This window comes from Muscardinus avellanarius (genome assembly GCF_963383645.1).
Source record: "Muscardinus avellanarius genome assembly, chromosome: 1".
Lineage (NCBI taxonomy): Eukaryota > Metazoa > Chordata > Mammalia > Rodentia > Gliridae > Muscardinus > Muscardinus avellanarius.
This window is the reverse complement of record NC_137786.1, coordinates 52,707,308-52,721,233: the sequence shown is the minus strand read 5'-3', so window position 1 is coordinate 52,721,233 and position 13,926 is coordinate 52,707,308.

Here is a 13,926-nt window from a genome sequence, read left to right as displayed (position 1 = left end):
TAATTGGAATAAGTATTATAATTCTTATTGATTAGATGATGAAACAACTGAAGGTCTTGGGATTTCTGCCAGCTGCCCTGTATTCTCTTCTGATGTGTTTTAAACTGTTTTTAGATATTAATGTTATCTATATGTTTTTGGTCTCCATTGGCATGGTATCTTTTTCTCTCCTTTCACTTTTAGCCTATGAATATCTTTGTAAGGTGAGTTTCTTGCAAGGAGCATATAGTTGGATTATGTTTTTTAATCCATATTGCCAGTGTATGTTTTTTAATTGGTGATTTAAGTCCTTTGACATTCAGTGTTGTTGTTGAGATATTTTTGTTGCCTGTCATTTTGTGTTCTTCTGTTTGATGTAGTTGTTTAGTTGTCTCCCTGATAGAAGTAATCTCTTCACTTGTTCTGAAAGTTTTTTTTTTCTTTATGGTTTATTTTCTCTACTACTGGCTTAGGATTCATGAATTTAAAATCCTACTTACTTGAAACATTTTTATTCATCAATTTTAAATAATAACCTTTCTGGAATAACAATCTTGGTTGGAAATTGTTTTCTTCCAGGATGTGGACTACATCATACCAGTCTCTCCTGGCATTCCTGACTTGGGTTGTGAAATCTGGAGTGATTTTTGTCCTTGAATGTCACTCGTTCTTTAATTCTCACTGCTTTTAAGATTTATTCCTTAGCCATTTTTCTGACTTCTCCAATTACAAATTTATAAGCATAGTATAATTTTTAAAATATAATTATTATGTAAAGATGTGAGCTGTTCTCATTGAACTATGACTTCAAGTCTTTAACTCTAGACTACTTCTGTTGCTCTAGGGACACATGGGAAATTTTGCCCATGAATGATTTATTATTATATATAATTTACCTCTTCCCTTATCCATAGTCCATTTGAGTATGAGTAACTTACCTGAATAATCTCTTCTAATCTGGACTGCGTTTGACCATTGCCAATTAATTTTGGCTGTATAGGAAAAGACCATTTTGTAGAATGTCCTCATATTCACAAATCAGGTTGATATATTTTTATGTTGATTTTTAAAAATTTTACTCGTAGGTAGCAATTGTTTAATATTTTAGATGTACCACTATATTGATGATACCATCAAAACAATTACATTTGAAAATTAGTAACAAATTTATTTATGGATCAACTGGAAAAATGCTTTTAGGTTACTGATACTTTCATCAATTATCTTCCCAAGCACAAACACATCGAGCAAAAAAGGGAATAAAGTGAGCGTCTAACCATTTTCTGGTGAATATTTTCAAGTCCTTCTGGCAGCTCATAGCAAAAGCTGATATTCTATTTTCTTAATTTTTGTTAATCAAAATGAGCAGTAGAATTTTTTACAGAGGAATTCAAATGGCCTCAGGACCTGAAAGGTGATCCAACTCAAATCAATCAGTATATTACACACATTAGAGACTAAAAAGAAAAAATGAGCAACAATAGAAAATAAGTTATTTACCTCTTTTCACAGGTAATATAATCTTATGTATAGAAATTTTGAAAGAATGCATGTGCAAAAAATGGTTGGGTAGATAAATGAATTTAGTAATGTTTCATGATATAAAAGCCTATCCAAACAGTTGTATTTTATATAATAACAAATGCAATCTAAAAAATTAAGATATAAAACAATTCAACTTACAACAAAAGAGAAAAATATAACAATCATGTGTCAACATATTAAGTTAAGACAAACTTCTGAGAATGCTCCTTATCTTACATTAACTGCATACGACTAGTTTGTTAGAACACAGAAGATTAAAATGAGACATTTTACAATTACATTTATAATAAAAGCTTTAGAGAGTCAAAATTGGCCCCTAAGGTCTAAATAGATAATGTTTTAGTGAAGGTAGCTCCCTTAACTTCTTAAAGCAATGTCAGTTTCCTTCGATATATGTCTTGGATAAACCCACAGTTGACAAAATGTGTGAATGCTCAAAACACTGGGAGACCAATCCCTCATGTGCATTTTTTCCTGATGAACAAATTTTGTACCACTCTGACCCAGGAACAGCATATGTCGCCTAAAGGGGTTGGGTCCTATCTTTAGTACTTTTATGAATAAACACTCATTTTCTAAGGAGAAGCAGATTTGGCCAGAAAAAAAAATTTACCAAAATGTGAGAATTTTCTATTTAAGCAAAGTTCACACAATTAAATAGCAATGGATAGGAAAAAAAAAAAAAACTACATAAGAGGAAGAAGAGGACAAAGAGACTATTAAGTTTCTTCATAGCTTTAGGATTCAAAGATTTGTGCTAGGCCTCTAGGGACAGTGTCAGCTGCCACCCTACTGCCATTTAAATCTACACAGTATGGGAGGTCCTCTCTGCCAGCCAAAAGTGGGGAGTCATGGAAAATAGGGAGACTGAGTTTATTCTTTTGATCCATGAAATTGAAGGACAGGGATTCTTCTCTCTCTCTCTCTCTCTCTCTCTCTCTCTCTCTCTCTCTCTCTCTCTCTCTCTCACACACACACACACACACACACACACACACACACACACACACTAAATAAAAAAGGTTTAAAGGGGGTGAAAAACATCTTAGCAAATTCACCAAAACTTATTTTTGACCCATAGTTTCATCTGAATTGCCAAAGATGTTGGGGTGAGTCCTCAACTCAGGAACTCAGGGTAGGTGGTGTCTTTGGCTGACATGACAGTAATTTCAACACACACCATTCAATAACATGGACAGGAGTTTAAGAAAAAGAGAAAATATACATTCAAGAGAAAATGCAGGCCACCTCAAGATGAGGAAGGCTTATTGGAGAGTCAGTTCTTTGCTTATAGGAGACTTTTATGAGAGGTTGGCTACAGAAGACATGTGAAGATGATCTAAGTCTGGTAGTTCCCAAGGCAGTTTATGGTGGTCTGGTAAGCTTTAGGGAGAATGAACTCAGTCCAGTAATCCTGAATCAGTACCTGGTGCTCTGGTGGTCTGGTAAACCTTAGGGTTTTCAGGCTAACTGGGGTCTTCATTATCTGATTAATAAACTGAAGGATGTCCTAAATTATGTTTCTCAAAATATTGTACCTGTCTTATTATCAATGCACATGGCAATTATAGTTTCTTTTAGTTAACTCTAGATCTACAAATCTCCCTGAAACTTTGGAGAGTCGTGCCTAGGAAAGCAAACTGTCTTGGGAAGTAAAGTCACATGACTAATTCCAGTGACTTGGCGGGCCAAGGCGGGGAGATTGCAGGTTCCAGGCCATCATTAGTAAGTTTGGAAAACCCCATTTCAAAAGATAGATATTGCTAGTGAGGATAATGTAAGGGTGTCTGCTTCTGTCCCTGTTGACTAACAGATTCTCTATTTCAAAGGTGCTGGCATTTTTCTTCTTCTCAGTCCCTGTCCAGGATGGAAAGCTCAGGAAACTCTAGATAAATGATAGTGAAATTCCAGTTGAAAGAGCTGACATCCAATATCCCAGGCAAGAACAGGTGTGCTTTACTCAAAGAACCACACGTCATTCATGGAGTTTTCTCCTTTTTATCCAGATTGTGTGCTTATCAAAACAGTGCTACCCATATTCAGGACAGGATTTCTCCTTCAATTTTCTGACACAGAAGCAAATCATCTTATATGCAACCCCAAAATCACCCCATGTTAAGTATTTCATAATTCAGTCAAGTTGACAATTCAGATTACCACACCTCTCTTTGTACAAGAAAATATTTGCTTTTCATGTTCTTAAGTTTAATAATTTAAAGAATGAAAGTTTGGTTAAAGACTTGGCACCTGTGGGTCTGAGAAAAAAAAGTGTAAGGATGACTCAGACATGAATTTTGTCCCTATTAAGACATACCTGTGTTACCCTGAAGAGCTAACCCTTAAAAGGGGATTGATTTCTTTGTTCTGGGAGAACCTAGGGTGTGTTTGTTTTGTTTCTGAAAGCTTAAGTCTATTGTCTAAGTCTATCAAAATTTCTTTTTTTCTTCCCCTCCAAAAAATAGAAAATAAAGAACTGGGGATGCAGGTCAGAGGTTCAACCCCTAGTGCTAAAAGAAAAAAAAAAAAGAAAAATGCCTCATTCTTCTGTTAACTCATGTCCATGGTTATGTTTTTTGGCAGAAAAATTTTAAGATCCTTTCTTTGGTATGCAAATATGTTTCTGCCAATACTTACATGCTTTCTAAATGGTGACTAATTAATTTCTCTTCTAACATATACCTGAACAGAATATAAAAGTAAGAAAGAAAAGCATGGGGATTTTTCCTACTTGCAGCAAGTAAAAAGTTGATGCTAAAATATGCAGGTGAATCATCTTCCTCTGCTTTGGTCCAAGAAAGCTTAAAAAGATATTTTCCCTGTAGAATTTTGGGATTTATCTTATTTTTATTTAATGTGCTGGATATGCATTAGCCCTGGAACCCTGAATGGGAGTCTCTTATGAATTTGGACATTTTTACTTGCTCAGTTTGGACTGAAGGAAGTATTAATTTTCATGTTAAGAAATTTTTATGAAACTGTACAGGAACAGAAATTGAACACTTATTATTCTAACTCATGGCACACTTGTCTATAATAAATTAGGTAGGGACTACAAATTTGAGTAGTGACCTGATAGTTTCTGAGGTATAACACATGAATGTGTATTGTTCCCTTGACACTATGAGTTTGAAGAATTTCTCATTCTTCTTTTCGACTACACTTAGCCTGGGAAATTTGTCAAAATTGCAATTTCTTAAGTTTTCTGACCATTGTATGACCCTTGTTGATTCTGTTTCAGGTGATCTTATTTCAACTATAATTTTCAATATTCATCTCTCTCTCCAACTTTTGCATGGCAGTTTACCCACGACCTCAGTTCTTAACAACTTAAAGTATTAATTAGGACATAAACATTCTCTCCTAGATGACTGAGAATTTCTAAAGAAGTTGTGTACAGGAAAAAAATACACATTTGTTGGAAGTACATATATACTATTTAACTTAGAATAAAACATAGATTTATAATGTTCTGCCACTGAAATGATAGATTATGCCTTCTAAATTTCTGTCCACATGTAAAAAATATAAAACTAGAGTGATTATTATTAGATAGTGCCTAAGTTAGGCATAGTCTTTAGGTATTCCAATTTAAAGTCCTGTTTATTTTCCCACCATGCTCTTGTTTAAACATGACAGACACCAGGTAAACATTTATATGTTCTTTTAGAGAATGATGTAGTCCTCATTTAACCTTTATATTCTACTTTGACAGTGTCTTATAATATATGGCAGCTTCTTAATAAAAGTTCTATTTTTATTAGTACCATGTGCACTATAAATTCAGGTATCAAAATAGACTTGTCCTAAAAAAATTAAATGCTTCAGAAAAATAAATCTTTAAAAATATGGTATTAAATTCTTAGGACAGTAATAGAAAGTATTGGTTAATGTAATGTGTGTTTACTAGAATAGGCTACAGTATAGTTATAGTAATATGCTGCTACTAGCTACTCATGCAAATGAAAGAGAATGTCTAGAACAGCCGGGTGTGGTGGCACATGCTTGTAATCCCCATGCTTGGGAGGCAGAGGCAGGAGGATCACGCAGGTTCGAAGCCAGCCTCGCTGGCTTAAGAGACCCTGTCTCCAAATAAAAATATAAAAATAGGTTTGGGAGTGTAGCCCAGATGTAGAAGGGTTTCCAGGAACCCCAGTACCACCAAAAAAAAAATCATAGAACAAAACTAAGACTTTTATCTCCAAGAAGGCACGGGCATAAGCCAAGTTGATGTATCAACTCTTTCAGGTTATATTTATATAATATAAAACCATGTAGACATGGAGTTAATTTCTCTCCCCACTGTTCCCATGAAAAGGAACAGACTAGAAGAGCTCTTTCAACCAGACTAATGGAAGAGCTATCACTCCATGTCTCTCAGATTGGTAGCGCTATCTAATTAAAGGATATAAGTACTTGCTATTCAATCTCATATTCCCTCATGAACCCAGATGGCAATCTTTGATCATTTTATTTGAACCCCAATGTTGTTTACATTCAAACATTCCTTTGGGTGGAGATATTTCCAGTGAGACTGGAATGGATGTTAGAATGTTTATTTTTTAAGACAATCACATGGTTTTTCTTCAGTTATAAATTTTATCCTAAGGTCAGGATATTATTCTTTGCCCCTAACACTTTGTTACTTAATGCATGGATTAAAATAAGAAATGGGACTTGAGAATAAAATTTGAAGACAATGAGACTTTTGATGGTTGTGTTGGTGGTATAATATTTAGACTTTCATGAGCAAGGCAGTTTTTACCTCAGTAGATCAAAACAGACAATGATGGGGGTTGATTGTAGATTTAGGCTATTGTTAGTAGTTGTAAGCTTAATTGGTGTAGGCTAGCAGGTAATGGTTTTCATACTGAAACAGTTTGACCTTAAAATAAATTAACCTGTTCTGCATGTTATGGCAACAAGCCCGAGTCAGAGGATGTATCTTTTGAGGAATTGATGAGCAGAAGGATACCTGATGCTCTCTCTCATTTTTAAACCAGGTCTGCATTAATTCCAAGACTTCCAAATGTTCTGCCTCCTTTATAGAATATTTGTAAGGCCCTGCTTTAAATTGCCCGTGTTACGCTTATAAAGGCTCCTTATCAGATACTCTAAATTCTATTTTTAGAATAGAAGGACCCAATAGAAGTCTCCTTAATTTATTCACTCATCAGGTTCTTAAAAGTGATACTTTCTTTCCCCATCATGCTCTGGCTTTCTTAAGCCAGACTTCCATTAAATTATAAAAATACAAGCTGAACCATTATGTAATTACTTAAGGGCTACTAACAGTATACCCTGAGTTTGGCAGTATTATTTATTAACAACATAAATATTTGTTGAGAGAATAAATATTAAAATGTATAAAGTAGAATGCATAGTTAGTTCCTGTTCTCTTCTGAGAATAGGAATCACTGTAAGAGAAAAGGAATATGAAAACATACAGTGGATGGTAGAATTAAAAATGTATAAGTAATGAAACAGAACAATAAGAAAAAAAGAGAAAAAGCAAGACAGAAAATAAAAATAAAATGATTAGATATATGTCAGATTTTCAAGTTTATTTTATTGAATATTACTGCCTTAAATGTGATGAGCATAGTAAGCAAGCCACTAATGGTTCTTGTATACACTTGTATTGATCTCCCGAAAACAGTGTCATCCAGATTGTAGAGAGACTCACTACATTGAACAGTGATTCCTGCTCACAATCATTGATTAAAGAAACCTAGGTGATAATGTTGAACTTGAAAGTTCTACCATGCCACTCAGAAAGGGACACTGGCAAACTCATGAGCAGTACCAATGACCTCCATAGAACAGAATTACAATTATAAATGCAGTTCTGGGGTTGTATATGCTTTTCCCTCAACCCTAATTCCTAAACCCCAGGACCTCAGAAGAAAGAAGCCCAGAAATTACATTGACTTTGGCCTTCTAGCCTCCAGAATTGTAAGGAAATATATTTCTGCTGAGGGGTGGCAACTTTGTTATGGCAGTCATAGAAGAGGAAGATAACCTCCTTCCTCCCTGAATAGATTAACAAAGCATACATTTTCTCAATGAACAGGGGTTCAAAATCTCAAATATACATACTAACTTTAGCTGCTATAAATAGCTTGGGCACCTTTGTTTGGCTTCTAATGTTTTGTTGGTGATAATGTTAGTAATCATTTTGTTTTAATTTAAAAAATTTTAATTATGAATCCTGGTGTGTATGCTTTTATTGATGCAGTGTAATTATAGATCACAGTAAATTCAAAAAGTAATGCATTCAAGCCAGGAGTGGTGGTGCACGCTTATAATCCCCGTGCTTGGGAGGCGGAGACAGGAGGATGGTGCAGGTTCGAAGCCAGCTGCTTGGCTTAAGAGACCCTGTTTCCAAATAAAATATAAACTAGGTCTGGGAGTGTAGTCCGGAAGTAGAAGGGCTTCCAGGAACCCCAGTAACACACACACACACACACACACACACACACACACACACACAGTGATGCATTCATACATATACACAGCACTTGGTTTATTACCCTCCCCATCTCACCACGTGCCTCCTCTCTCCCTTCCTGTATCAGTGAGATTTGAACTGATATTTTTGTGTGCTAACCTATCATTGGTTGAACTGTTTTAGTTCCTTCTAGTCTCCTCTTCCCCAACCTTCTTCTACTATTCTCCTTATCTTTCAATTCATCTGAATTTCTTTTTGTTTTCTATTTTTCTCTAGCTTCCACTTACGGTTGAAAACATATGGCCTTCAAATTTGAGGCTGGTTGTTCTCACGTAGCATAGTAGTCTCTTGTCCCCTCCATTTTCTTGCCAACAATATAGTTTTGTTCTTTTCTATGGTTGAGTAAAATTCCATAGTGCATGTATCCTATTTCTTGTTTATCCAATCTTCTGTTGATAAGCACTTACTTTGGTCCCATAACTTGGTTACTATGAATTGTGCTGCTGGGAATGTTTGTGTATCACTACATTATAACTTTAGTTATTTTGTAAAGATACTTAGGAGTGGTATATGTGGGTCATATGATGCTTCCATTTCTAGTCTTTTGAGAAACCTCTATACTGATATCCATAGTGGTTATACTAATTTACAGTCAGGAAGCTGAGAGTTCCCTATTTTCTTCTATCCTCACAAGGATTTATTGTTTGTGTTTCCTCTCAGAGGTTGTTCAAAGTTTTGATTTTTGTCTTCAATAAGATTTGATATGAGCACATGAAATGAGTGATTTTTTCAGCTTTGTAGAAACAGGATGACTTAAGTCATTCATCAGAATATCAGCAGCCAGAGGTAGAGGAGAAAGTCTTCATAATCTTATAATTTAAAGGAACACTTTAGGAGGTAAAATTTATCTTAAAATAATAGAATTATTTATAGGACTTTCAAAAAATATCATATATATATTAAAGTTTTTTACCTAGTAAACAGTTTCATACAGGCAGAACCTTACTAACTCTACCATTACCATTTATTTACTCAGAACATCAGTGGTATTTTTTTTTTAATTTCTGGTTTATATATTTGTAAAATTGTAAAAAGTTAAAATTTGGCTTAAAATATTTAACTTTTTCATTGTTCTATGTGTCTGTTTATGTGCCAATATTCAACCCTATTGAGAAGTATGGAATTTAAATCTGACTTACATAGTCATGTTATTATCAGTACTACAATGAATCACAAACTTGTTTTAATCCCCTTTTGACTCTTTAGTTTCTACTTAGACTATAGATGATACAATTTTTTTTGCTATCTTACTTTATCATCCTAGTCTACTTTTGAGGCTTTTTGTGTTCCTAATGTTTGAAGGTTTATGAAGGAAAATTCACATGACAAATGTTATTAATACTGTTATATAATTACAAATAAGTATCAGAATCACAACAAATAATCATCTTCCTACAGCTATATAAGAATTCTAAACCTTGACTAAGAATATACCATTGCAGGCATATATATTCAATTGATTTCCCAATTATAAACGCAACAATAAGCCGGGTGTGGTGGCGCACGCTTGTAATCCCCACACTTGGGAGGCTGAGACAGGAGGATCGCACAGGTTCAAAGTCGGCCTCGGCTACTTAGTGAGGCTCTCAGCAACTTAGCGAGACCCTGTTTCCAAATAAAATATAAAATATAAAATAGGTCTGGGAGTGTAGCCCAGAGGTAGAAGGCCCTAGGTTCCATCCCTAGTACAACCAAAAAAAAAAAAAAAAAGAATGCAACAATATTACCAAAAGTTTTATTCATTACATTTTAATAAGGCATATCCTCTGACCAGGTCTATTACATTTCTGCAGGTTTATTTTATTTATGATCTGATATTCATTAGAATATATATAGCTAAACCCGTGTAGAAAACCATGCATGGTGGACTTTTTACTTAATTTCTAAAATAAGTTTTGCTCAAGTGATGTCTTTTAATACAAAGAACCTTTTTGTGGAAACATTATTTGAAATAAGTATTGAACTAATTGATGAATATTTTGTTAAAACATAATACCCATACATTTGAGATTGGGCCATATGAAATTACTAATATTCAACTACTTTGCCATTTGTTTTAATCAATATTATGTTAAAACATGCAATCTGAAAAAATATACACATATTCAAGGTTGAGCTGTAAACTTGCCAATATTCTATTTTTGACCTAAATTGTCACTTGCATATGCTTTGGCTTGAAATGAAAATATACTAAATGAAACTATTTGCCTGTTTTAACATAGTTTAAAAGATCCTATCATAAGAAAGCCAACTATTTCTCAGAAAGAGAAGGAATTAGTGAGTGAAAATTTCCAAATCTAAACTCTTAGGTAAAGATTTCCAATAATTTCTTGGAATAAATATCACAAGTGTAGAATATGCATTAGAAAATTAGATATAATTGTAAAGAAATCTTAAATGAAAATAAATGCACTTGTCTTTAAAATTCTCAACTCTTTCTTGGTAATTGCTTTTAAAATCTTACTCCATGGAAGCAACTGCTTATTAGTTCCCCCATCTCAGTTCAATGCTGAATTGAAGGTACCATCTCATTACTGTGCTTACATGTTATTTTTTAAAACTTCCCTCTGAAGTCTTTTCCAGAAAGCATCATTAAAAATTCAATACACAAATAAGTCATCTCATTTGTTCCCAAGTATGGTGTGTGCATCTGCAGTTTTGAATAACTATAATATGATGGTACTTAAAAGAGAGAATTTGATGGATATAGAACCTATTGGCCAATCTAAAAAATTCAGCTTTGGTTTAAAGAGATAAGAGAAAAACAACTGCCTTTCTTTCCTTCAAGCAATGCATCTTCACATGATGGTAATATGTACAGAGTATTTACAAATAAAATAGAACATTAAAGCATCTTTCAATAAATCTTTTCTTTTCAAAAGGAGTTTTTCATCCTTAATCTGGCTTCTTAAGTGGGTTGATTATGATAATTCCTGTGTCCTTCTGGACTGCAATGATGAATCTATAAATGTTTGCTCATAAAGCTATGAAAATAGGGAATTTGAAAGTAAACATGAAATAAGAAAAACCTTCAGAGATGTGAGGATAAGAGACTAAATACAAGAAAAAAATTCCTTTTCTGCTGGTGGCATTCAAAAACCATCCTTGCAATTTAAAAATCATACAATATATGCAGATGAAAATGCTTTAGTTTGTTCAAAATGAATACTGTGAGTATCAATGAGAATTTTACTTTACCAAATAGAATAGATTGGAGATCTGTGTGAATGTTACCTAATATGTCTCAATCAGGCAGGATCGTCTTAAGACTAAAGAGTCCTGTTCAAGCTAAACCCTATGGCAGAAACCCAAATTAGTAGAAAAATGAAAGTGTGAGATACTGAAAATAAAACTCAACTTCAGAAAGCAAGAGCTTTGATAAGCTTCATATTGAAACATATTCTTTAATGGAGTTTTCTCTGGGTATCATCAGTATATTCTATAAACTTTAAAAGAAGGTGGGATTCAGTCAACCTTTGTCAAACTCATGCTGTATAATAAACACTGGTTCAGTTGGTAGCTTCTGCTTCAATAAACTCACCACCCCTAAAAGGAAACGGAAGTAAACCAATGATTACAATGCACTGTAACAGACATAACGATAAAAATCTAAAGCACTGGAGAGTAAGAAATGGGACAGAATCAAAACTCCTTGAGTTAGGGCAGGCTTTTGAAGGTGGTGATATTAGAACTAAATGTTGAAAGTAGGTAGAAAAGTTTATAAGAAAGACAAAACACTTTGCCCAAAGCTAGGAATTTAAAATGCATAAAATATTAGATAAATAACAAGCAGATTGTAGAACTGAACTGCAGAGTGTGAATGGAATGGAATATTGAACCTCATCTAGCCTCCAGCAGCTGCACAATCACTCCATGTAGGCGCCTAGCTAGAATTTCACTTCAGTCCAGAACCCTGTTTTCCTCTTCTATGGAAAGTTTAGACAGCCTCATTTCCCATGAAGCTTCTGGCAAAGCTAACAGTGTCTGTGAAGAAGGCACACCTCCCACAGTAAGAATGTGGCAGCCTAACAGGTGGTTTTTTCCCCTCTATTTCTTCACCTAAAGGCTTTTTGCCTCTCTAGGAAAAGGAATTGGAGAATCATTATTCTTTGGCCTCATTATAATAGTGTGCATAGTTGTATACCTAAATGTGTTTTGAATAAGGACATGAAAGGATGAAAGGTACATGAAGAAAGGTATGCTGTGCAAAAAATTTATTTGTTCAGGGTGAGAAGTCATTAGGTATAAAATCTAAGTGTTGACTTTGTTTACATCACTATTGGAATTCTGAAACTAGAAACAGTTGATATATAATTGTTAGATGATTGAGTCTACTTATGTGAACATAAACATACAGGAAAGCCTGTGAAAAACACCATAAGCAAAAATTGTAACTCGTTCCTGGGACTAGTTTATAGTTAACTGAAATTGGATTTTGTTGCTATAGGCAAATTTAAACATTGGCAAATCCTAATGAACTGAAACTTCAGTGAACCCTCAATTCTCCATTCATAAGGAAGAAGCAAAATATATAAAATATGCTTTTATCATTTATTTCAAAGCTCAGATAGGATGTACGATCAATTAAATCATCTACTTTCTAAGGCCATATGTATCTGTATCTCTAGATAGATACTTTTATATAAAAATATATGTATATGCAGAAAGAAAAATGTTAACTATTTCTAGTGATAACTTTGTGCTGTTATGGAATTTTAATACTTTATATTTTATTTAAGTACTATATTTTTATGGGAGGTAAAGTAAGATACTGTAGAAGACTGAATTGTTTTTATCCTTTTTTTGTTGTTGTTCTAGAAGCCCAGCAAGTCAAAAATGACTCTTCTACCTAAGACAATATTATATCATCTTTTTATTTTTATTTAATATTTGCTATGAGCCAGACAAGTGGAGCAAATATTAATACATTTAATATACACAATAGCCCATTAAGGAAGGTCCTATTATTAGGCCTATTTTTTTCTTGCTGAAGATTTAAAGAAGTTTATTAAAAAGATAGAAATACAGAAGACAGTTAAAGCCTCATGCCATTCAGAAGTGGCTGGGGGTGGTTCAAATGAATTCACCAAAGATACAACATGTGGACCAGACTTTTTATACACATGACCTTTATCTTGTTCATGTAATTCTGACGTAGTAAACGTCCCTGTAAGGTACCTCCCCCCACCACCAAGGTGTACTTTCCTGCCTAGGTGTCTTTCACAAAGGTCAATCCCCTTCTCCCATCCTAGCTAGATTATTATGTAGATCTGTCTTTAGAAAGAGGAAGTCCTAGCTCCCTTCTCCTATGGACTTGCTAATTACTTTTAGCTAAGTCAATCTAGGTTTCAATAGCTGTTTGCTTCCTGACTGAAATCAAGACCAAGTCTTTCACAGATTTACCCCTCACCCAAATTTTGAAATTTCTTAATTAGAGCTTTCTCAAATCTTTCTAGGCCATTCCCAATACTGGTACACCCCCCCCCCCCGCCTCTGTCTAGTAACTTCCTGACACCTGTCAGGCCAAAGGTAAATGCAGAAAATACATTTTGACTTTTACAATTCTTATTAACAGTTAACATAAGCTCAATTTCCATTAATTTTTCCCTCATTTCTATCACATGAATGTACCCCTTAGCAAAGGAATAAGGACATCAAGTCGGTCATAAACTGCTTCTAGCTGAACAGGTACGAAGTTGGGGGCCCCAGCTTTAGGGTAACATTCATGCATGTAGTTGGCATGGGTGAATCAGATGGGTCTGTGCCGTGTGCATCTATGACCATCCAAAGGGCTTTAATAGATGTTCCTATTGTGTGCTCATACCACCATCTGACGTCTGAAAGCTTCAACCCTATGAGAGGACACTCAGAATACATGTTCTCTTTATAATTTT